Source organism: Gossypium hirsutum, chromosome D08, assembly GCF_007990345.1.
Source record: "Gossypium hirsutum isolate 1008001.06 chromosome D08, Gossypium_hirsutum_v2.1, whole genome shotgun sequence".
Lineage (NCBI taxonomy): Eukaryota > Viridiplantae > Streptophyta > Magnoliopsida > Malvales > Malvaceae > Gossypium > Gossypium hirsutum.
This window is the reverse complement of record NC_053444.1, coordinates 9,279,872-9,304,540: the sequence shown is the minus strand read 5'-3', so window position 1 is coordinate 9,304,540 and position 24,669 is coordinate 9,279,872. Positions and strand designations below refer to the sequence as shown.

At 30.9% G+C, this 24,669-nt stretch overlaps 1 pseudogene; it reads left to right on the top strand.

The window, feature by feature from the left end:
• The first annotated feature begins 6,550 nt into the window (after positions 1–6,550).
• LOC107918766 (ammonium transporter 2 member 5-like) lies at positions 6,551–8,573 on the top strand (annotated as a pseudogene).
• Positions 8,574–24,669: the final 16,096 nt, after the last annotated feature.

The window sequence follows — 24,669 nt, the reverse complement described above, 5'->3', positions numbered from 1 at the left end:
TAATAATATAACTTATTTTGCATATAGTTTGATATTTTACTAATTTCTCAACTGAATTAATGTTCGATTGACTCGTGACGCCAACTCAATCAAGGGCTTAAATATAAGTAAGTACAGATTTCTAAGACACATTCTAAAAAAATTAAAGATACTAATATTAAGTGTTTGTCTGAGTAGTGTCACCTTCCCAATAACTAAAAAGTGTATCATGCCTGAATCTAACGAAACCGTCGCTGGAATTGAGATCTCTTTCAAAGAGAAAGATATCAAATATATGGAGTTTCTTTTTGCATATTATATGGATGATTCGATCCGCAAGGACCATGATTGGGAATTGTTTGATTGTCTTTCTCCGAGTAAGAGGTGAAACATAATCAACTTGAACTCGGGACAGCTATTCAGAATCTTAGTAAAAAACTGGATTTGTTATCTCATGTTTGCTTTTCGTGAAAAAATACCAATTGAAGTGGAGGGTTTCTTCAAATAAGAAGGAGCTAGGTCAACTACTCAATCAAATGATATTGAGCATGCTTTCCATCTCTTCTCGAGAGGCAAGTGAGCTATTTCTTTGCAAAATTGTGCTCAATTTCATATGTGGCAATTCCGCCAAGATCTCTTCATTAGTTGGGGGAAGAATCCACACGAATCGGATTTTTTGAGGAACTCGGTTGTGAAATTATAAAAAATATCTTAATTTTAAAAAGTAACCAATATTATTTTAAAGGTGTTTTTGCCTTTTTATATTTTATATATACTAGAAAAATACATGTAAATAACATGAATAAACTTGAGGCGTCATAGTTTCATAGGATGTCACATGGTTATTAACCAAGAGTTATCACTATTCATAGTGATGAATTATGTCTCTTAAATTCAAGAGCTATATTACTTTATTATTAACAAAGAGTCGTGATTTTTCAAATAAGAATATATTGAATAATTATATTTATTGTTCAAATATGTGACTATTCATTTGGATAATTGTGAATCTATGAAGAGACATAATAACTCCTATAAATAGGAGTAGAATTTCATTTATATGGTACACCCAAAAAACACGTTTTCATTCTATTTTTCTCCATCTTCTAATATCCCTAGATTGTTCAATAAAGAATTATTGCGAAAGTTCTTTATAGAAATTGATATTCTTGCTATGCTCCATTAACTATTTCTGTCAGAGCAAAACATAGACAAACATTGGGCTTTATTGTACTTTCGAGGTTTATTTGCTAGTAACTCTTTTGCATTCCAAAACATAGGCGGGGGCAAATAGAACCTTAAAAAAAGTGACATTGATACACACTTTGAAGCATTGGTTAATTTCTCAAAGGTTCTTTTTTTCCCTACACACTAACAATTCGAAGGTTCTATTTTCGTAATTTATGATAAATTAAAGAAGGTGTGTCTATTAACTGTGCATTCACATGTCATTACAATCATGGTACTACGATAATAGCTATCAATAATGTAACAACATTGAGGTAGTGATCTAATTATTAATTTAGAAGAAATCTTTATAATAATAAGAGGTGTGTCAAATTTCTGGTTTACTATTGTTGCATGAATAGAATTTCATGGTTATTTTTTTATTGAGATTAATTATATTATACAAAAAGTATAAGTGTATCGTGGATTAATTTTTTATAACGCCAACTACTAGTTTATTATATACATGATATTTTAAATGCATAGTTATGATTGATACATAATTATATAATATATATGATATTCATATATTTTTACAATCATGAAAGGAGAAATAAAGGAAGTTAATGAAATTTTTAAGCAATGCAAGGAAATGATGTTTCGGTTAGTGCATTAAGCCGAAAACATATGCTTGTCCGATGCTTTCAAATCCGAATAGTCATGTTTATTTGGTAAACTTCCAAATATGGAAAGTTATGACTTTTCAAAAAGGAACTTATATAGTTATTGGTACATTATATGTAGATGGTTGAAGTTAAAATAATTAATTCATTTCATCCAAATTGTGAGTGAAAATTTTCCACTACAAAAGTTTTCTTTATTTCTCATGAACTTGAGATATTTAATTAATTTTTATTTAAATCATGCTATTAGTAACTAGGATTTGAATATTATTTACGAGACATTATTTAAGTATATTAATCGATAAATGATACATTGAATCAAAGTTTGTCATATAGATAATTATATAATGTGAATTATCTTGGTTGATTTAAAATAACCATAACCTAAATGGTTTTATATATGATCACACATTTTTTTAGTCTATGTTATAAAGTTTGCAGTAGAAGTGGTTTTGACAAGAAATGAAATAAGTCATATGCAATTGGCAAATTAATTTTTCTTGTCAAAATATAATAATAGAAAGCATTGACTTATATAATAAGATCACTATTCTAATATGAAATCTTCTAGTGAGAATATGAATGTGATAGTCGTATATTTTAAATTTAGATCATACTGTGTATATTTATGATGGTGCACATGATTTTTATATATAGCTTAGATATGATCTATAATCTTATGGTTCTATAAAATTTTGAGATGTAGTAAATTTTGAAATTTACTTTGGAAGTCATGAATAAAAAGATCTCATGAGTATGAAAATAACAAAATGAATGTTATTTGACCCATTTAAGTGACGGATATGATTTTGATCATAGTAAAAAAATGCCTAATAAAGTTCATGATAAAGGGTGTATAAACGTGAAGTTATAGTCAAAAGATTGGACAATTGGTGGTCCTCTAATATGATTTTGCTCTAAAAATATATGAAACACCCTTATATGTATATGTTTTTTTTAAAGTCATGTTATACTTACTATGATAAGAAGCTATAAAAATAGTAAACATGTTGTCATGTTTCATCACGGGATTTAAAGCCTCTTTGCAACATCTCACTTGGTGAAAAAGACATGATAATAACAATAAAGTGATCATTGTTAATTGATAATCATACAAAGAATTTTCTTGATAGCATTCTTTTGTGAAAGAATGAAAAATTGAACATGGTGAAGATGTCAATGTTATTTGAATCCGACCGACCAGTCGGACCGATTGGATCGAGAACCGATTGGAATACCAATCCAAAATGTGCTTTTGAGTCGATTAGATCGAGAACTGGACGAACTGATTGAATTGGCTAAAAATCAATTGAATTGGCAATTGAACCAATTAAAAATCTGTTGAACCAAGATTTTTAAATTTTTAATTATTTTTAATCAAATTGGTTGAATTGAAAAATTGGTGACCTAATCAGTTTGACCATCGGTCCGGTTTAAAAAACATTTGAGGATGTTGGTCTTGTAAACTTTCAAGACAAATAAAAATAAAGTTTCACCATATGGTATAGAAAATTAACATAACTGTGTTGAAAATTTTGGGATAAGGTACAATCCCATAATATTGGAGTCACCTATGATGGAAACTCGACCCAATGCTTGGTATAACATCAAGTCTTGAGTTCAATGAAACAAAGTACATCATCGACATGTGACTGCTAGCACTATAAAATAATAGGATTAATGGTGTAAAAAACCCTCAATTTTTTTCAAAAAATACAATTAGGCCCCTTTTTTTGCACTCAATTGGGTACTTGAACTTTCAAAATGCATCAAAAAGGCCCTCAAACTTTTTCAAGAAAAACAACTAAGCCCCCTGCTTTTTTTGCACTCAATTAGGTACTTAAACTTTCAAAATGCATCAAAAAGGCCCTCAAAATTTTTCAAAAAAAAAAAGCAATTAAGCACTTTTTTTTTGCACCCAATTGGGTACTTGAACTGCCAAAATGCATCAAAAAGGCCCTTTTACCGTTAAATTTAACAATTGACTGTTAAAGTTAATTGGCCCTGATTTTTTTAGTTAAAGAACCACATACCACAACCACGATGTAACATGTGGGAAAAATGATAAAAAAAATAAAAATCAATAGAAGTTATAAAAATTATTAAATTTTAATAAAAATAGAAAAAAATATTAAAAATAGAAAAATTATACAAATTATAAAAAAATTGAAAAAATTTTATAAAAATCATAAAAAAATTATAAAATATATAGAAATATTGAAAAAAATTATAAAATTTTATAAAGTCGTAAGAAAATTATAAAAAATGTAAAGAAATATAAAATTCGTAAAAAAAATTATAAAAATTATCGTATCAAAAGAAGCATTTTATAATTTTTCTATAGTTTTTATTGATTTTTATTTTTTATCATTTTTCGCCTCATGCCACGTTGTGTTGCGACATGTAATGACTTTAATTAAAAAAAATTGGGGGTCATTAAATTTAATGGTCAACGGTTAAAGTTAATGGTTAAAGGGATTTTTTATGCATTTTATAATTTTTTACGATATTTATAAAATTTTACAATTTTTTAAATTTTTTTCTAATTTTTAATAAAATTTAAATATTTTTTTATTAAAAATTAAAAATTTTTATAACTTTTATTGATTTTTATTTTTTATCATTTTTTGTCAAATGTCTGTGGTTTTGACACGTGGTGGTTTTAACTGAAAAAAATTAGGACAATTAACTTTAACAGTTGACTGTTAAAGTTAATGGTCAAAGGACCTTTTTGATACATTTTAGCAGTTCAAGTACCTAATTGGATGTAAAAAAAAAAAGCAGGGGCTTAATTTTTTTTTGGAAAAGTTTGAGAGCCTTTTTGATGCATTTTGAAAGTTCAAGTACCCAATTGAGTTTTAAAAAAAAGGGGCTTAGTTGCTTTTATTTGAAAAAGTTCGAGGGCCTTTTTATGCATTTTGAAAGTTCAAGTACTCAATTGAGTGTGAAAAAAGTAGGGGCTTAATTGCTTTTTTTTTATAAAAAGTTTGATAACTTTTTACACCATTAAGCTAAAATAATATATAATATATCATCCTAGAATAAAAAGTGCTAGGCACCCATAATGATAAAGTGAATGATTAGTGTATACTCTTAACAGACCCATAACATAAATTTGTTAGAATGTTATAATTACGAGAACACTCTCGATAGGATCTACCTATATGAGTGGAAGTGTGGTGGTTTCTAAGAGCTCAATGGTTTGGCTCTAACAGCACTTATGAAAAGAGGTTATAGACATATGATCATAATAGTGTCTTTGGATATTGTGCATTGACTGGTGTTGAAATCATTGTGTGAGATATGTTCGATTAATCAAATGGAATAGTTGGTTCAAAGCTTAATTTACCATTCAATTTCAATTAACTTTAACATCTTTTAACTAAGTGGAAGTTCAATCATAAGAGACCTTCATTTATGTAATTGCTTTCTGAAATTATCAAAATCTAAAATATTTTGAAAATTGGGGGAGATTTCTGGAATTTTTTAAAATATATATATAGTGTTTTAATAGTTACAAATGGAAAGTGTTAAGTAACCGGTTATTAACCAAGAGTTATCACTATTTGTAGTGATTATTAACAAAGAGTCGTGATTTTTCAAATAGGCATACATTGAATAATTATATTTATTGCTAAAAGATGTGACTATCCATTTGGATAATTGTGTTTCTATGAAGAGATATAAGAACTCCTATAAATAGGAGTAGAATTTCATTTGTATGATACACAAAAAAAAAAGTTTCATTTTATTCTCCTCCATCTTCTAATATTCCTAGATTGTTCTATAAAAAATTACCGTAGAAGTTCTTTATAGAATTGGTATTCTTGCTATGCTTCGTTTGTTTCCGTCAGTGCAAAACATAGACAACCATTGGGCTTCATTAGATTCTTGAGGTTCATTTACCAGTAACTCTTTTGCACACTAAAATATAAGTGGGGACAAATAAAATCTTAAAGAAAATAATATTAATACAGACATTAAAATTTTCGTTAATTTCTCATAAATTCATTTTTATAGTTGTCATAAGGATCTCTTCTAATCCTTTATTCTTTATTACCATTCAATTAAATTATGAATTCCTTCATTAAAAAAACCCTAATAGTGAGAAGTTAAAAAATCAATTGATTAAGAGCTTCTTTGAATGGGCGGTGTACTTACTTACGATTAGTGTAAAAATAGTGGTGATAGTGAGATTAGTTACTGGAGTGATAAAATTAAATACTATAATGTGAGACAAAAAAAAGAGCTAAATGCACTACATTGGGACGCAATGCCCATCTAAAAGGTCGCTAACTAAATTTTCAGAGCAACTAGTTAGTCCAAAAGTTAATTTTAATTTAGTAATAATATAATACCAAATATATTAAATTGCAATAAAGAAGCAAATCTTAAATTTAAGCGACACAATAATATACCTTAAATCTACTAAAATACAAAAGATTTCCTTTCCATTATATATCTTTTTCACTTTTAAATTAGGCAACAGAATAACATATTTTGATGAATTTATATTAAAATTCAGTTGAACGACATTCATCTCTTCAAACATTTCAATATTTCAACACTTCTTACATTTTAGGTTTGCGAACCAGTAGAGTATTTTAAACACATAAAAATGCCAAGTGCCAAATGAATTATTTGTCCTTAGGAAGTATCATATAAACCCCAAATAAGGTCCGACTAATATTTTGTCGGAGATTCCATTGTTCACACTTGGCTGCTGTTGGATTCTCCGTCCACTTACCCAAACACATCAATAAACCAAGGTCACAAATGTATTTTTGCTACCGTGCCACTGCCAACAGCTTAGACAAGAAATTTACAACGAAAAAGACATTTTATCCATCCAAACTTGGTTATATAAGCACTCTCTCCACGCTCCCTCTTCCCTTCAATCCTGATTGTGTTCATCTAAATATTACCGGACTCCGACCAGAACCAGATGTCTCTACCCTCGAACTTGCATCCCGATGAGGCTAGCCCACCTTGGTTGAACAAAGGAGACAATTCTTGGCAGCTCACCGCAGCCACCCTGGTGGGGCTCCAAAGTGGTCCGGGACTCGTGATCCTATACGGGAGCATTGTGAAGAAGAAATGGGCTGTCAACTCGGCTTTCATGGCCCTTTACGCCTTTGCTGCTGTCCTTATTTGCTGGGTCGGGTGGGGGTACCGTATGTCTTTCGGGGACAAGTTCATTCCCTTCCTAGGGATGCCTAACGTGCCTTGGACGCTCAGTATCTCATTGACAGGGCCTTTCTTGGCTATTTGCCAAATGCAACCATGATATATTTCCAGTTCGTGTTTGCAGCTATCACTTTGATTCTCATAGCCGGGGCATTGCTTGGAAGGATGAATTTCCTTGCATGGATGTTGTTTGTGCCACTCTGGGTGACGTTTTCCTACACAATCACTGCCTACAGTATTTGGTGCCCTGGAGGGTGGCTGGCTAAGCGTGGCCTTATTGATTATTCTGGAGGATATGTTATTCATTTATCGTCTGGTGTAGCTGGTTTCACTGCAGCTTACTGGGTAAGTTTTTATAATACATTACTCAGTGATTACTATTGGGCTGAAGTTGATTTGATTCGACTGTTGTAAATAATGGTGAAGGTTGGACCAAGGACTACAAGGGACAGGGAGAGGTTCCCACCAAACAACATCCTGCTGATGCTTGCAGGGGTTGGACTGCTTTGGATGGGATGGACCGGTTTCAATGGCGGCGATCCGTATACTGTCAGTACGGACGCTTCGTTGGCCGTCCTTAACACCCACGTTTGCACTGCCACAAGCTTATTGACATGGCTCATACTAGACTATATTTTCTTTGGAAAACCCTCCGTGGTTGGAGCCACTCAAGGCATGATCACTGGTCTAGTTTGCATCACCCCAGCAGCAGGTACATAAAAACCATGAACCATTAAATATAGTAGCAATAATATGTCACATCTGTTTTTGCCTACTGAACAAAGTGCAATTTCTATAATTTAGGAGTGGTGCAAGGATGGGCAGCAATATTGATGGGAATGATGTCTGGTAGCATCCCATGGTACACAATGATGGTCCTACACAAGAAGGTATGGTTTCTGAAGCAAGTGGATGACACGATGGCTGTGTTCCACACGCACGCGGTGGCAGGCAGCTTAGGAGGGATTCTGACCGGCGTGTTTGCGGTGCCTAAGTTCAACCGGCTTTTCTACATGGTGACCGATTGGCAGCACTACATCGGTCTTTTCTATGGATTCCATGACGGTCGTACAACAGCAGGGTTCAGGCAATTGGGTGTTCAATTGGTAGGGATCTTGTTTGTGGTGTTCGTGCATGCAACCATGACGAACATAATATGCTTGTTGATAAGCTTGGTGGTTCCACTGAGGTTGAGTGAGGAGGAGTTGCAAACTGGGGATGCTGCAATCCATGGAGAGGAAGCATATGCATTGTGGGGAGATGGGGAGAGATACGAGTCGAAGCACAACTCTGTTTATGAAGAAAACGCACGGCCACCATCCACAAAAGGAGATGATGACTGTTTCAAGACATTTTGGGGGAATTTGCTATCTCGGCCTCGGGTATAATTTGATATGATATGATTTGATTTAATTTGATTTTTGAGTGAGGGTTTGGAGAATAATGTTATTTTATTTTTGTTGGGTGGTTTTTTCAACTTAATTGTGGGTGGAGCTCTACTTTTGATTGTTATGTTTTTTCTTGTTCTAATAATAAAGTATTAATTTAAAAATAAAATAAAATAACCTATATTATATGATAAAATAAATTTAAAAATTAAATATATTATATATTTTATTATATAATAATTTAATGATTTTATATAATGATCTAATAAATATATGTTTAATTATCAATTAATATAAATTACATTTTAAAATAAATATATAAACAAAAATTATATAATAATTCAATATTTTTATTATGTAAAATATATAGTTTTGAGCTTTATAATAATTTAGTATATATATAAATTTGATTATTATAAAATTATACGGATTAATAATAAATAAGCAGATATATGCATAATAAAAAAATAAAAATGTAATTAATAAATTAAACTATTTATTAATAAAATTATTAGTTAACATAAATATAATTTTAATAAATTTTATATTATTTATTATGAATTACAATTATTTATTTTACATATATAATTTAATTTAATATCCTTAATTGTCATTTTTTAACCGCACCTCACCATTACAATTGTGATTGAATCCAAACACATATGTGAATAGGTGGTGAGATTAAAGGTGCATTTAGATGAACGATGATATTAAAAACAATTATGACAGTGAGATTTGTTAGTGTAGGGCAAAGCCTAACAATTCATTAAAGGGAGCTAAGATATTAAAAAATAGTAATTTTTTTAGAAATAAAAAATTAAGTAAAATAATTAAATGAAATATATTATTAAATTAAAATAAATTATTTGAATTGTACTCTTTGTTCTTTCCTCACATTAAACTCATCAATTATTTCATTTACATTAATTTTTTTTTATAATTTCTTTCTCAACATAAACAACTAAAGAATTTCTCAAAAAGTCATCTTCCATCTTTTCTACAAAGTCAAGTCTTCATAATCTTCATAGCAGGAAAAACATGTTATGTAGATGCAATTGAAACTAAAAGAGTCAATACAAGACAGGTCAATCTATCAACGAGATGATACACAACTCTCCACTCTCAACTAAGTGTCTACAAAGTCAAAAAGTGTTGATATTTTTCTTAATTGAGGATGGTGAGACACATCAAGCTCATAATGTCTCAACTCGTATGAAAGTCGTTCTTTCTCTTGTTAAGAAAATTCTTCTAGATAGAACTTGTTTATAAGAGTACAGTTTATTTTATCAATATCAAATAACTTGAAGAACTCTTTGGGATCTAAAGATATAGTAAGAGTGAGGTGCTCAACAATATGTTCGGTAAATCTATGGTTCAATTCTTGCAATTGATTATCTATTGCAGCAAAATATATATCCACTCGATAACGATGCTCTATTGTAACATCTTCTTTCTTTTTACGCCCACAACCTACGATGTATCGAGCATTCATATCTAGAACATCCAACTCCCAAGTGTTACAGAAAGATATCACATTGTTCAATAATTCATCCCATTCATTGTCTCTCAACTTTTGAATTAAATCTTTTGTTGTTGAGACTAGACTTATGATATATCTTTAGAATGACGTAAAGCCTGAAAAAGATTATCAATAGTCACCATAGATAGTATTATACATATTATGAGCATCTCCTAGCTTAGAATATTTAGGAGTTGTATTTTTATATTTTCAAGAATTGTGTTAGTTGTATTATATATCTTCAGTAAGCTAGTATTGAATTCAAATAAGAACTCTATTGAGTCTCACTAGGATGCTGTAAAATGCCAATTTGATTTATACCTGTTGCAGTTTCTAACTCATTGATGGAAACTTAACGATTTATGGAATATGCTTGAGCTTTTTGTAGTTCATCATTACGTTTGGAAGAAGAAGAAGCCATATGATTAATATCATACAAGTCCTTGAAATTTTGATTCACTTCAAACACTTCTCTATCTACTGCAACCAATACTAACCAAAGATAATGAGAATAACAATAAACATAAGAAACATATTTACACTCATTCAAAATTAAAGCTTGCAAACCATTGAATTCCCCACACATATTACTTTCTCCATCATAATCTTCACCTCAAAGAGTTTGTATGTCAAAACTATGTTGCAAGAGAACATTAAAAATATCATTCTTCAAAATCAATATTGCAGTATCTTTAACATGGACTATATAAAAAATATTTCGTTTACCAATTTTTCTTATTGACAAATCTTAAAAAAAATTGATATTTTCTCTTTTCTTGGCTCATCTTTTGCTTCATCCACGATAATACAAAAAAAATCATCAATTTCTTCACAAATTGCATTACAAACTCTATTAGCATATATTTGCAATATCTCTTTTTGTGTTGTTGAAGAAATATAAATAGCATTTAATGGAGAACTTTTCAAAAAATCTTTAACTTTTTTTATCAAAAGATGTAAATAAGGTTAACAATTCAAGAAATTTTTCACGATTATTTTATCCTACACTTCATCATAATCTCTAAAAGCACAACTTTGAAACATCAACCAATGAACAATGTCAATACTAGCTTTAAGACGTAAATGATTGGGTACAATTTGTTGTGTTGTTTGCTTATGTCATGATGCCTCAATATTCTAGATTTGATTCATTAAATCAACATAAGCTATTTGTGCATTGTTATGTGGTAAATTCAGATCTTTACCCATATGTGTCAAAAAAGCACAATTTCGTCCCCTTTATATACCTTTTCTTTTTCAATTACTAAAGTCATTATAAGTAAATATAATTAATCCAAAATGACTCTTTGGATTGCTATTATAAAAGAAAACATGGCAAACAAAATATTGCATCTTTTTTTATAACTGTGGTTTGAACCCAGGTTAATCTTAGGGAAGAAAATATTGCATCTTTAAAAGGCGAATATTCTAACCAAGAAAATTGTTCAAACTGTGATGGTTGAAAATAATGAGGATGTTTTTTTTTAAATTAGAAGCAAGATATCCTAAAAGAATAAATTAATATGGCACGACCTTAATATAAGTCCTTTGAATTTCATTACGTATATTAATAAGATATTCATATATTTATTTACATAATCCTGAATCATACTTAAGTTAGACACATTAAACACAAGTATTTTATCATTCTCATTCTAATTTAATCAACAAAAATAAAGTATAAAGTTTAGCCGACAAATAAAAAATATATAGATAAAACTTACATTGTTCAACAATTCATTCCATCCATTGTCTCTCAACTTTTGAGCTAAATCTTTTGTTGTCGAGACTAGACTTATGATATTTAATATATCTTTAGAAGGGCATTGTAAAGCTTGAAAAATATTATCAATAATCCACATAGCTTCCTTCATCATATGCAAAATAAAAACAAACTCAAAAAAATCTCAATCTATTATATGTATTATAAGCATCACCTCATTAAGAATAGTTAAGAGTTGTCTTTTTAAATTTTCAAGAACTGTGTTAGTTGCATTATACATCTTCAATAAGCTAGTACATGAATTAAGCTAGTACCTGAATTCATATAAGAACTCCAACAACTTGACTGCACCACAGCGTACGAATGCCAAGCAGAGAATTAGCACAAAATATAAGGAATTAAAAGCGGCTTTTACTATAAGTGTAATAGGTTACTTGTAATATTTATAAATGTTACAATGGAACACTCCGAGTATTCCAATGATAGAACCCAAGGCATTGTCAAATCGGTAAATGTGTTTATCAAGTTAATACAAGTTAAGCAATTATTAATCTATCGAGTCAGAAATTATTAATACAAATCCAAATATAAATTGTTTATAAACTAAATTTAAATTATCAATTAAACAAACTAAGCTAAACTTATTTCCTATTATTTTAGACAATATAAATTATTAAAACGATGGTCGATTGATTTGTTAATCACTAACTAAGATAATAAACTTATATCGATTATATTGTTTGCCACTCTTAGCTAGGAATCTCCTCTCAATCTCATCCTAGACTAAAAGATACTATTTAAGCTCTCATCTCGGTCTCACCTAGGCATATAGATATCATATTGTCTCATTATTTGGCACAATTATATCGAACTATCTAATGATAAACTTTTTTTTCGGTCTTGTTTATCTAGATTTTCCACTAGAAGCGTCAATTCTAGCATATGAAGCATTTCGATATAAAAGAACAACCAAGCAATCAATTCATCAATTAACCAACAAGCAATATCAATGTAACACTCCTAACCCTTATCCGTCGTCAGAATAGGGTTACGGAGCATTACCGAACTTAACAGATTAAATACGAACATTTCATAACATTTAATAAACATATTCAAAACCAATCATAAATTACTCATATTGTCCCTTTTATGAGCCTTCGAGGCCCAAAATATGCATTTGAAATAAATTGAGACTTAACCGAACACTTAGAAAATTTTTCCCAAATTTTTTAAAAAAATTCTTAAGAGTAAGGGACACACGCCCCTGTGGCCAGTCGTGTGGCTCACACGGCCAGGAGACACGTCCGTGTCGTATGCTGTGTGGGCATTCGATGTGAGGTACACGGCCGTGTCCCAGCCCGTGTCCATACCCGTGTAACTCTCTGACTTGGGTCACACGGCTAACCACATGCTCGTGTGCTAGGCCATGTGTAGGGTGTATGGGTCACATGGCCAAGCCACACGTCTGTGTGCTAGGTCGTATGCAAAAACTTGGGTATTCTGTTTCAGATTTTTAAGACGCAGAGGATACACGGCCAGACCACACACCCATGTGCCAGGCTGTGTGTCACATACGGTTGAGACACACACCCGTATCTCTGCCCGTGTGGACGAAAATAGGCCATTTTATGGCCACTTTTCTCACCCAACCTTGGTATCAAGCTAGACACAACCATATGCACATTCACAACCACAACAAAACCTTCTATTCAAACCAAAATCAAGTTTTTATACCTATTATATCATCACATATACTCAAATATCCTAACTTACCAAACTAACCACATACATCTACATGCATATTTTACTAATTTACTAGTTCAAATCATGCTTCAATATGCCTATTAGTTAACCATCATCTAAACAATCCAAACATACCTCATGCATGATTAATCCATACCCATATAAGTTGATTAGAAATATAATCAAAGTATAACTCTTAATATTTACACAAACCAATTATACTTAAACCATTATAGCCCTATACATGCAATATAAACCTAAGTACATGTTGCAAAAGCTACCAGAGTGAGTTGGATAGTGTGGCTTGATATGTTGATCTGATCTCCCGACCTCACGTTAATCTACAAGAACATTAAACAACACAAGTAAGCTTAATGAAGCTTCATAAGTCCAATAGGTTAAACATAGATCTTACCGAACTTATTATAATAATTTAAATAGTAAACTAATCATTCAATCTCCCTATCAAACACAACATAAATCGATGAACCCACTTCCTTCAATTCAATATCAATAATAATCAATAAAACTTTCAATTTCATTCACATAAGTCCTTTACCAAATCTTATCGAGTTGGAAAATGACTTACGGATATGAGTACATCGTATTCAGAAGCTCGAAGGCTACACAGAAGCACATAAATGTTAAACAGAAACCCACAAGGGTTATACAGAAACTCATATGAGTTAACAGAAACTCGCGAGAGCTAAACGGAAAGAAAACACGAAAGTTCGTAACAAATGCTGAACCTAGGTTTACTTGGGCAATTTACCGTCAATTCATCCTTTGTATTTACCTTCAATTCATCCTTTGCCATAGAACAATTGTACTTAATCCAGCGTTCCACTCGTTTTGAACATTTAGTTCAATTTCATAATTTAACAATCATTTTATTTTCAACAATAAATATGAATAAATACATAATAACATTAATCAATTTAATAAATAAACATTAAATTTTAACCATAAAAACTTACCTGGGTTAAATTGTAAGGTTTGTGGTAGTTCAGGGACTATTCTGCTATTTTCTTTTTTTCACGTTTGTCTACAAGCTCTTAATCTAAAATGTAAAATTATTCATTAATTAGCATATATTTCAGTTTCAATTCACTTCACAATTAATACCCCTCAATTTTTAAAATTACACAATTACCCCAACTTTTATAGTTTTTGCAATTTAATGATTCCCCAATTAGTCCATCAAATGAGCTAATTTTCCTCAATTAACAATTTATCTAAATATTCTAGGCTATCATACAGCCCTTAATAAATATAATTTAATACCAAACCCTAATGTTTGATCTTTTTCACAATTTGGTCCTAAAATCAATATCTATCAAAATCACTTGATAAAATCATCATATAAGAAAATTAAAGCTCTAAATCCATGTTAATTCATCACAAACATCCAACACTCATCAATGGTAACTTTCAAAATTACCCATAAAATTAAAAACTAATGAAATAGATAGTTGAACCTAATTGTAAAAGTCTTAAAAACACAAAAATTTCAAGAAAAGAGCAAGAATTGAACTCACATGATGTAAAAATATGAAAAATCAGCTTTAGGAGCTCTCTTATGGTTGTTTTTGGCTGATGACTGATGAAGAAATGTCTACAATTCAAGTTAGTCATTTGATTTATTTATAATTTTATTTCCCAAATGACCATTTTACCCCTAAATCACTTAATTTCAAGATTTTTCTATGCTTATGCCGCCTCAGCCTTCTAATGAGTGTCTAATTGCCTTTTTGGTCCTCTCTTATTTACCACTTAAGCTATTTAATCACTATTTCTTTAATTAGTAAGTTTTGCACATTTTTCAATTTAGTCCTTTTTAATTAATTAACTATTAAAACGTTAAAATTTTCTAACGGAACTTTAATACTAACTTAATGACACTTTGTAAATATTTATAAAAATATTTACAGCTCGGTTATAGAATCAATGTCTCGATACCTCATTTTCAAAACCAATTAACCTAATAAATCCTTTTAAAACACAAATTACTAATTCAAAAATTTTTCTAAAATCACATTTGACTCATAAATACTAAATAATAAAATTTACGAACTCACTCATCGGATTTAGTGGTCTCGAACCACTGTTTCTGTCACCACTGAAAATTGGGCTGTTACAATCAACACATAAGAAAACCTAAAACCCAAATAGACATTTCATCATATAATTGATATGCACAATTTAAAGGTAAGGGTAAGAACTGCTCATTTAGATGTAGAATCAATAACATCCAAAAGTTTGATTCATCTCCATTTACAAAAGTCTTTAACAATAAAGAAGAAATAAAACAACAAAAAAATTTATTCTAAAAAGAAAGGGAAAACCTAACCTAAAAATAAGAAGAAAATAAACCTAATCTAAAAATATGGAAAGTAAAGAAAAATGTTTAGCCACAAAAATTTACTCTCAAAAGCTTGTTTGGACACAAAATTGCCCTTCCATTTTTTCACCCATTAGACTTCAGGCTTTGATTTCCCGACACTCAAGCTTCGGTGTCATGACTATAATAGTTTATTTTTCAATGGTGTCGAAAATAGTGGTTTTGAAACCTTATTTTTTTATAATCAAGTGTGTAAATATTATTATTTAATATTTATAAGGTTAGTATGAAGTTTAATTAGAGTGTGGTCCTTTAATTTTGTTAATTTGATAGTTAATTAAGGTACAAATATAAAGACCCTAAAGTCAGTGGTGTCGAAAAGTGAGGTATCGGGACCTCGTTTCCGTACTGAGTCCATAAATATTTTTATTAAATGTTTACAGAATTTTTATATAGGTGAATTGAATTCTAGATAGGTAATTTTGTCGAATTAATAACTAATTGTGGTACAAGGACTAAATCGTAAAATTGTAAAAATTAATTGTTACAATTTTTTAATTGATAAAAGAGCTAAATAGAATTATAATAAGGGTAAAAGTGGCAATGAGGTCATTTTTACTAATAGTGGACGGTTGGTGCTTAAATTTGGGTGATTTACTTGTTGAAATTTTAACTAAATATAATATTAAATGTTAAAATGATAATAAAAACAAAAGAAAAAGGCTATCATCATATTTCTTTCACCAAAATCTACCGAATTTTCACCATTGAATAAGAAAGAAAAACTCCAAATACTTCAAACATTCGGCCATTGCATGTAAGTCTAAATCAAGTGCATTTTTTGTAAATTTTATATTTTTGAGATTGCTGTAGCTTGATTTAGCTAACCCGTATTTTATTTTTTAAAACTATTAAAGTTTGAAAAAGTTGTCATTGATGAATTCTTGATGAAATTAGTGTTAATTTGTTAATTTTTGGGCCTGGATATGAAAAAGGACTAGTTTGTAAAGTTTAATTGTTAGTTTTTGAACTTAGGGACTAAAGTGTATAAAATTCAAATTTGATATTAAATTTCTATAATTATAGATAATAGAGGGCTTTATAAGGATGTAATTGGATTCAGATTGTAAATTAAAGCTCAAATTTGAAAGTTATAGCTAATTCAGATTTAGGGACTAAATTAAATAAAATGTAAAACTATGAGGAGCTTTCAAAAAATGAAAGTGAATATATGGTTACATTAGGCTGTTATAAGGTATTTTGAATTTGTAAATTGAATTGAATAATTGTATATAGCGCGATTTGGATCAAACCGTTGATAATCGCGAAAAAGGCAACTTTGTAGATTAGTCCTTAACATATTGTTAATTACTGGTTTTTTCTGGTAAGTCCATATGGCATAATTGTATTTAAATTTTTATATAATTTAATAATGAATTTGTGTATGTTAGATAGTAATTTTAAACTATTTGCAAATTGGAACAAAATGTGAGATATGGACTAAATCATAAAGAAACGATAAATTCACTAATAAATTGAATATGATGAATTGAAATTTAAGATATTTAATGAATTTATAGTTTATTATAACTGATCAAATCATATTGGTATGAATTTAATTTATTAAAGAGATAGAGGACCTAATTGAAAATAGTGTAACTTGGAGAAATTATGAAATTAGCTTGGAACTGATGATATTGAGATCTATAGAATGATAAACGAATTTATAATGAAATTAGATCTCTGATTAGCACTTCTGTACTCTTTATTTGCACTTGGTGTCTCTGTTTACACTTCGATGCCTCTATTCAGCACTAGGTGCTTTTCTTGGGAAATGTGCGCATATTGTAGTAAATATGTAATTATTTTCTATGTATTTGAACAATGAATAAATAAATAAATTTAATTTCACATTTCACTGTTATATCTTTTGTGCTTATATATTTCATGTTTTGCATATATAGCAAAATTATGACAATAAAATATTAGCTCATTAACTATTTAAGCTCAAACTGATGATAAGTGGTACCATATAAACGTTTACATTGTGAGAAATGATACTTACTTCAATAGATAATCTAAATGATTCTGTAATCTCATAAAAAAATCAAAGTGAGTGTTTGATTCAAATACTTAGAATGATTATTATTTCATCTAAAATTCCAATTTGGGAGATGGCTAGTATTGGCTATCGAAACAGTTAACTCCACGTGTAGAGAAATAGATATATTCATTGAAAGAATGATACATTGGATTGGATCCAAGTTGAATTAATTATGAATCCATTTGTGAATTAATTCACTTGTGACGTTCATGGTGAGAATTTACCTAAATCCTAAGTTAGTCATTTATCATGCATTTGTAAGTCATATGCTTTGATATAAGTGGATGCTTATGTTTTAAAGATGATTAAGCCCATAGCTGATATGTTGAGTACATGACTTGTGTATGGCATGGTCTTACTAGCAACAATGCAATTCATAACTCGATTAAAAAGTTAACGATATCCTCTCATTAACATTGTGTGGATTGATAAATATGAAACGTGGTCACGAGTTGCTTGTTCTCGAATGAGTAATTTATCACATTAATTTATTGATAATGGTCATATTAATCATTAAAAAGACACAATGGTGACAATGAGATAACATAGGATTGTATTGAGTGAACAGATTTAACTCAAAGGAATCAATGATATCATATGAGGGAACCACACACATGACGAGGTCATTAGACAAAGTAGTTGGATAAATTGCTTTCGTAAAGAGTATACAATAAGGAATTTTCAATCATGGTACTTCTTGTGGACTAACACTATAATTAAGTAAATTGCGAATTATCGGAATGATGCTTTTGGACATAATTGCAATTTCTAGAGTCTAATTGTATATGTCTGATTGATCCCTCCATTAACTCAATAAAAGCTTGATCGAACTACATTTGAATCAAAATACGATTCTACGACTTTGGAAATGATTTAATTGAGTCGATGTATTCGATGTGGAATTCAATTGGGAGGTCATGAGAATTGTTCAACTAGAGAATTTGATTAAAGAATTTTCTAGAAAAATTAATTTTGAAAAATCTTAATTATTTTTGGGAAAATTAATTTTGATAAGCTAAATTAAATTAATCAAATTAATTAAAATAAATATGATATTTTTTAAAATTAATTTTCAAGTCAGATAATTGACCCAATGAGTAATTAAACTTGGAAACTAGACTTGAGAGTGAAAATTGGAACCGAGAACCGAAAACTGAGATCGAGACCCAAAATTGGTCGAACCGGGCCCAGTATGTGAAATCGGATCAACGATCCAACCAGTGGCTAGACCAGACCGATTGGGCTATTACTGGCCCGAATCGAACTGGAAACAATCGAACTGACTTTGGTTGTCGCGCTTGCGATGACACCATCGGGCACGGCGGTGTCGACAGCTGCAATGGCAGCATTTCGATGGTCAATGACGGTGGTTCTTCGGTGGTTGAGTAATGGAAGAATTACACTCCTACTAAGATTCTACTAAATAATTTGATTCCAGATTAACTATTTCAAAAATAATATTATTAATAAATTTAATATTTAATTTAATTTAATATTTATCTTGTAGATAAATATTCTATTAATTTAATATATTTAATATTAAATTTAATCTAATACTTATCTTGGTAAGTATTATATTGATTTAATATTAAAATGATAAAGTTTGATCTTAGTTGAACTCTCTAAACTCTCCGTACATAAAGAGAGCCTTGAGTCATTATTTTTCACAGGCTTGAATTCAATAGAAAGTTGTAGAGAGAAAATTCTTTGAAGAAAACATTTCAAAATATTTCTAGAGATATTTTTCTTATTTAAAACTTGGCTCAAAATTTTAGAGAAATTGTGAAATTGCTCCACTGGTAATTTTGTGGAAAATAATCTGATTCGAAGCAAGCCTATACTCGGTAGACATGAGCTTGAAGATAGTGGAGAAGACTACTCGGTCGAAGCATTCATCCTAGACAAATAAAAAAGGTACATTTTTTTATTAAGTGGTTATGACTTTAGGTATCACAACCAAGTTCTTGTTTTAGGAAAAAAAATTAAAACTTTGGTTTTTCCCTTAAACTTATTTTCTATTGTGTTTTTCAAACTCGTTTTTCCTACACCTTTCTAGTATGGTATTGTAATCATATATCCGAATTTATTTACAAAATTTCATTAGACTAATTGGTATATGAAAGTTGAGAAACAAAAATGAGATGATATGATACTTTTATATATATAAATAGTTGAACGTAGAATAAATATTGGAAATGGTATTGGATTGATGACTTCATGTGAATAATTCTGAATTGATATGTTAAATGTTTATATTGTAATAGGATACGTTTTACGATGAACTCACCTTATTGAATTGTGTTACCATGTTTAGATGTATTTGTCGAGTTAGATTACTTATTGTATTCATGTGTAAATTGAGGTAAGTTGTTATTTTATGCCTACAAACTTACTAAGTCTTTCGAAATATTTACTCTGTTATTGTTTCCTTTTTTCTGTAGTTTTTCAACTTGTGGAACATGTCATTTAGATCGCCTCAAAGCTCACACTACCTAGCTTTCGATTTGGTAGTCTTTTTATAATAGCCCGTTTTCAGTGAAATAGGAACATTGGTTTCGAGACCACAAATCCGAGTCCGTAAGAAAAATTATTTTAAAATTATTTTATGGTCTACCGTATGATAGGAATATCGTATAAAAATTTCGTTAAGAAAATTGTACCAATTACATGTTTAATTATAAAATGACCAAATTGCATGAAATGCAAAAGTTGAGTTCTAGTAGCTATAAGTATCAAATAGCTATGGAATTCAAAATTTGAGATCCTTATATGGCAAATAGACCATTAAGTGGAGTTAGTAGATAAACATGATTAGTCAACATGGGAAAATCTAATAAAGAAAATGACTAAATTGGAGAGTGGAAATAATAAAAGATGATAAATGATTAAATAACAAAATATCATCTTTTTCATCATCTTTCCCAAATTATTTTACATGGAAACCCTATTTAGAAGAGGTTAAAGGTAGCAAGCTTATTTGACTCAATTAGGTGAGTATTCAAGTCTTGTTTTTAGTAATTTTTATATTTTCGAGGTCGTAAAAGCTTAATCTAGCTATCTCAGGGATTAATTTGCAAATTTATCAAAGTACTAGGATTTTTCCATGGATGAGTATGCATGAATTATGAAGTTTTATGGTAGAAAATGAAAGGTTGTTGATAGATAAACAACTTTTGTAAAGGAAATTTTGATGAAATTGTGATTTAAAGGCTAAATTGAAAAGTTGTAAATTCATGAAAATTTTTTGAATTTTATGAAATACATGGACTATTAATGTTACATGTAAAAATTGGCTAGGCTTGGAATAAGGATTAAATTGCATGAATTTCATTTTCCGAGCCTAGGGACGAAATCAAAATTAATTAAAAGTATAAGAGCAAAATGGTAATTTTACCTAAAATGTGAAATGGACTAAATTGAATATGAATTGTATTGAATTGATGTTAAATTTATTCGTATAGATCCGGATAGATCAAAAATAGAGTTAGATCGTGGAAAAGAAAATGTGTCAGATTAATAGATTTTGCATACACGAACAATTGTCGAGGTAAGTTCGCGTAACTAAATTGTGTATATTTATATGTTTCAATTGAATTTTGTGTATGTGAATTGTGTAATCGCCATGTATGAAATTAAATTATATAACTGACGATGATCGACAAGTATTAAGTCATGTTTGAATAAATAAAATTCGATGGATAAAAGGTTCCTGAATTGGTTGTGGCCCTGTATATGTTGCGGACACACCACAGCTCGAAAGAGCGTCCCATTATTAGCCCTATCGAGCTTCCCATTATATGGTTCCTGCGAGCTTCCCGTTAATAGCTCTTCGGAGCATCCCGATCGGTTGCGATCCTGCATGTGTTGTGGGTTCATCGTAGCTCTTATGAATGTCCCGTTATATGGCTCTTCGAAGCTTCCCGATTAAAGGCTCTTTATGAGCTTCCAGATTAATGGCTCTTTGAAGTTTCCAGATATGGCTCGCTTGAACTTTTCGATATATGGCTATCCGAAGCTTCCTGATTAATAGCTCTTCGGAGTTACCAGTTTTTGGCTCGCATAAGTTTCCTGAATATGACTCTTATGAGCTTCCTGTTATACAGCCCGGATAAGCTTCCCGTTACATGGCTCACATGAGCTTCCTGTTATATGGCTCGAGAGAGGGCTTCCCGTTTATGTGCTTATATGAGCATTCCCGAATATGAATTGTCAGATTACAATTTTGTACACTTCAAGTGTACTACCTGTGTATCCATCGATATTTCAAATAAATTCAACGGGCAAAGTTTTAACATAAAATAACCTGAACTTGAGATGAAATGTATATGTTATATGAATATTTGATGTGGAAAACATATATATATAAGAAAACTTCTACGTGATGAGCTCATCCTTATTTCTTAATATTCACATGAAGTACATAACTAACTTGTTTCTTGAGATTATATGTGCTTAGGAAAATTGCCAAATTTCTTTGGATGAATTTTGCATGCTTACTTAAAATGTAATTGAATGGTAAGTTAATTTCCCGTTATACGAACTTATTAAGCATAATATGCTTACTCTGTTTTATTTTCTTCTGTTCTATAGAAATTTAGAAGCACATTGGGTTGAAAGTTTGGTGGAGATATCATCACACTACCCATCGGCTCATCTCGGTATATTTAGTAAATCAACTTTGGTTATAATGGCATGTATAGGTTAATTTGGCCATTGATGGCATGTAAATGTTTTGTTGTGATTAGCCATTTGAATGGCTTATGTTTGATATATTTTAATATATATATAAGTATATAGCTTTATCATGGTTGATATGTGTTTTGGTATAATTGATTGATGGTTAACTAATAGGCAAATTGTAACATAGCTTGAGTTGGTATAGTTGGTATAGATATGAATATATATATGTAAGTGATCAAATTGTTAAGCATGGATACTTGGTTATATATGATGATATAATATGTATAAGATTTGGTTATGGCTTGATTCAAATATTTTATATTGGTTTGGGAATATGTTTAAGTGTTATTGTAGGTGGAAGACAAGTTTGGGTGAGAAATATGGCTAGGAAATGGCCATATTTTGTCCACACGGGCAGAGACACAGGCGTATGTCTCAACCGTGTGTGACAGACAGCCTAGCACATGGGCGTGTGTTTTGGCTATGTGTCCTCTGCATCTTTAAAATTTCAAAACAGAATGCTCAAAATTAATCACACGACCTGGTACATGGGTATGTGGCTTGGCCGTGTGACTCCTGCACCTACACACGGCCTAGCACACGGGCGTGTGACTTGGCTGTGTGACTCAAGTCAGAGAGTTACATCGGTACTAACACGGGTTGAGACACGGCCGTGTGGACTATTTTGGATGCCCAGACGATCTGAGACACGGATGTGTCACTTGACCGTGTGAGCCACCCGACCTGACCACACGGGCGTGTGTCCCCTGTATCTTGAAAAATTTTGAGATTTTGCAAAAAATTCTCTAATTTTTCCCTTGATTCAAAGGTGTATTTTGAGCCTCGGGGTTTCATATAAGGGACAATATGATTGATTTATACTTGATTTCTGACATGAATGTTAAATAATATTAAATGTATGTATTTGATCTGTTTATTCCGATAATGCTCTGTAACCCTGCTCTGGTGACGGATACGGGTTAGGAGTGTTACATTTATTGGTATCCAAGCTGCAGTTTACTCTCGGACTAACGTAGCGTATATGAGTCTAGCTATACATGCCATTATATAACCTGTGATAGTATGATATCTCCTAACCGTTTTAAACATGTTTTTCATATAGTAATATCGTCCAACCGAGCTGAATCCGAAGAAGCTGAGAGTAATGGTCAAGCTTTAGTTCAAAGAGCAATATCTAGTAGTAGAAGGCCCGTATCTGAGGGTCGAGGAGGAGAGGCAGAAGAAGCCTTCTTCCAAATGATGAACGAGTAGTTTACAGAATATGTAAGAACAAACCCGGTTATACAACAACCTCCACCCCCTCTTGTCTCTCAATCGGTTCCCAATATAGCACAAGGTATAGAATTTGTTAGAACTGGTAAGCTTCTTGTTGATAAAATTTGTAAATATGGGGCAGAAGAATTCAGAACTATAGTTGAAGATGATCCTGAAAGGGTCGAATTCTGGTTAGAAAATACTATCAGGGATTTGGACGAATTATCTTGCACACCGGCCGAATGTTTGAAATGTGATATATATATCTGTTAAAAGATTCGGCTTACCAATGGTGGAATACATTGATTTCTGTTGTATCGAATGAGATGGTCACTTGGGAAATTTTCCAAACTGAATTCAAAAGGAAGTATATCAGTCAAAGATTCTTGGACCAAAAAAGGAAAGAATTTTTAGAGCTCAAACAAGGGCATACGATAGTATCTGAATATGAACGAGAATTTATTCGACTGAGTAAATATGTCAAAAAGTGTATCTAGAATGAAATTGCCATGTGTAAACGGTTTAAAGAGGGATTAAACGAAGACATAAAGTTTTTAGTTGGGATTCTTGAGTTGAAAGAATTTGTTGTACTAGTCGATCGAGCTCATAAAGCCGAAGAGCTAAGTAAAGAAAATAGACAAGCTGAAATGGAAGACAGAACTTCAAGTAAAAGATTTATGGGAAAGTCACAATAGTCGGCTTCAAAGAAATAAAAAAGATATCATGATCATTCTACTACCTCTACGGGATATTCAAGCAGAGACAGAGGTACCCGAGCTCCAGTCCAAGATCTCAGGCTACATCTGTAGTGAGTGCAGGTAGTGTCAGAAACACTAAACTCAGATGCAAACATTGTAATAAACTGCATTTTGGTTAGTGA